The sequence below is a fragment of the Chiloscyllium punctatum genome, chromosome 34, assembly GCF_047496795.1.
Source record: "Chiloscyllium punctatum isolate Juve2018m chromosome 34, sChiPun1.3, whole genome shotgun sequence".
Classification (NCBI taxonomy): domain Eukaryota; kingdom Metazoa; phylum Chordata; class Chondrichthyes; order Orectolobiformes; family Hemiscylliidae; genus Chiloscyllium; species Chiloscyllium punctatum.
In genome coordinates, this window is record NC_092772.1 from 47,098,865 (window position 1) to 47,101,574 (window position 2,710).

At 56.6% G+C, this 2,710-nt stretch overlaps 1 pseudogene; it reads right to left on the reverse strand.

Annotated features, from left to right (window-relative positions):
• LOC140458816 (beta-1,4-galactosyltransferase 3-like) overlaps positions 1–2,438 on the reverse strand; it is a 20,408-nt pseudogene extending 17,970 nt beyond the window's left edge.
• Between the last annotated feature and the right edge of the window lie 272 nt (positions 2,439–2,710).

The window sequence follows — 2,710 nt, forward strand, 5'->3', positions numbered from 1 at the left end:
AGGATACAGTGTATCTTTGGGGGGGGGGTAACTGACTCCAGGATACAGTGTATCTTTGGGGGGGGGGGGGGGGGTAACTGACTCCAGGATACAGTTGTATCTTTGGGGGGGGGGGGTAACTGACTCCAGGATACAGTGTATCTTTGTGGGGGGGGGGGTTGTAACTGACTCCAGGATACAGTGTATCTTTGGGGGGGGGGGGGTAACTGACTCCAGGATAGAGTGTATCTTTGGGGGGGGGGGGGTAACTGACTCCAGGATACAGTGTATCTTTGGGGGGGGGGGGGGGTAACTGACTCCAGGATACAGTGTATCTTTGGGGGGGGGGGTAACTGACTCCAGGATACAGTGTATCTTTGGGGGGGGGGGGGTAACTGACTCCAGGATACAGTGTATCTTTGGGGGGGGGGGGTAACTGACTCCAGGATACAGTGTATCTTTGGGGGGGGGGGTGTAACTGACTCCAGGATACAGTGTATCTTTGGGGGGGGGGGGGGGTAACTGGACTCCAGGATACAGTGTAACTTTGTGGGGGGGGGGGTGTAACTGACTCCAGGATACAGTGTATCTTTGGGGGGGGGGGGTAACTGACTCCAGGATACAGTGTATCTTTGGGGGGGGGGGTAACTGACTCCAGGATACAGTGTAACTTTGTGGGGGGGGGGTGTAACTGACTCCAGGGTACAGTGTATCTTTGTGGGGGGGGGGGGGTGTAACTGACTCCAGGATACAGTGTATCTTTGGGGGGGGGGGGTAACTGACTCCAGGATACAGTGTATCTTTGGGGGGGGGGGGGTAACTGACTCCAGGATACAGTGTAACTTTGTGGGGGGGGGGGGTAACTGACTCCAGGACACAGTGTATCTTTGGGGGGGGGGGGGGGTAACTGACTCCAGGATACAGTGTAACTTTGGGGGGGGGGGGGTAACTGACTCCAGGATACAGTGTAACTTTGGGGGGGGGGGTAACTGACTCCAGGATACAGTGTATCTTTGGGGGGGGGGGGGGTAACTGACTCCAGGATACAGTGTATCTTTGGGGGGGGGGGTAACTGACTCCAGGATACAGTGTATCTTTGGGGGGGGGGGGTAACTGACTCCAGGATACAGTTGTATCTTTGGGGGGGGGGGGTAACTGACTCCAGGATACAGTGTATCTTTGGCGGGGGGGGGGGGGGGTAACTGACTCCAGGATACAGTGTATCTTTGGGGGGGGGGGGGTAACTGACTCCAGGATACAGTGTATCTTTGGGGGGGGGGGTAACTGACTCCAGGATACAGTGTATCTTTGTCGGGGGGGGGTAACTGACTCCAGGATACAGTGTAACTTTGGGGGGGGGGGGTGTAACTGACTCACAGGATACAGTGTATCTTTGGGGGGGGGGGGGTTGAACTGACTCCAGGATACAGTGTATCTTTGGGGGGGGGGGGGTAACTGACTCCAGGATACAGTGTATCTTTGGGGGGGGGGGGGGTAACTGACTCCAGGATACAGTGTATCTTTGGGGGGGGGGGTAACTGACTCCAGGATACAGTGTATCCTTTGGGGGGGGGGGGGTAACTGACTCCAGGATACAGTGTATCTTTGGGGGGGGGGGGGTAACTGACTCCAGGATACAGTGTATCTTTGGGGGGGGGGGGGGTAACTGACTCCAGGATACAGTGTATCTTTGGGGGGGGGGGGTAACTGACTCCAGGATACAGTGTATCTTTGGGGGGGGGGTAACTGACTCCAGGATACAGTGTATCTTTGGGGGGGGGGGGGTAACTGACTCCAGGATACAGTGTATCTTTGGGGGGGGGGGGTAACTGACTCCAGGATACAGTGTATCTTTGGGGGGGGGGGTGTAACTGACTCCAGGATACAGTGTATCTTTGGGGGGGGGGTAACTGACTCCAGGATACAGTGTATCTTTGGGGGGGGGGGGTAACTGACTCCAGGATACAGTGTAACTTTGTGGGGGGGGGGGTAACTGACTCCAGGATACAGTGTATCTTTGGGGGGGGGGGGTAACTGACTCAGGATACAGTGTATCTTTGGGGGGGGGGGGGTAACTGACTCCAGGATACTCTGTTGCGGACCGGAGATACCGACTCGGAAGGAACTTTCCTCTGAACATCCAAAGCGGATGTTGAGCTACACAAATACGAAAGTTACTTTACAAACCAACTTCCCCCCTCCCCTCCTCAACCCCCCAACCCCCAAACCCCCAACCCCCACACCCGGGGGCTGGGAATGAATCTGAAAACAACAGCAAAAGACAGAGCTCTCTCTCCCCCAGCCCAAACCCCCCCCCGAACCCGCAAACCACAAACTCCAGCCTCTTACCTGGAACCCAGTTCCCAAACTCTCTGAGAGAGAGAGAACTTTTTGGGGAGGGAGGAGACTCAGACGGGACGTGACGACCATTACAAATCCCTCCTCCTATCCCACATTCTCCACCCCTCATCCCCCTAAAACCACCCCCCAGAAAAGAAAAACCCCCCCTCCTTCCCACTTTGGCTGGTGCCAGTGTTGACCAGGGAGTTGCCCAGAGTCTCCTCGCCTCAGATGCCCCTGACTGGCACAGCATTTCCCCCCGGAGCACAGAGGGATAGCAGCACTTCAGGAGGCCATTCAGCCCCATTCCACCCCACTCACTCAGCCGGCCGCAAATTCTGTCAGGTGTCCCAGCCCACCAGGACTGAGTCTGGGGTGGGGGGAGAGACAC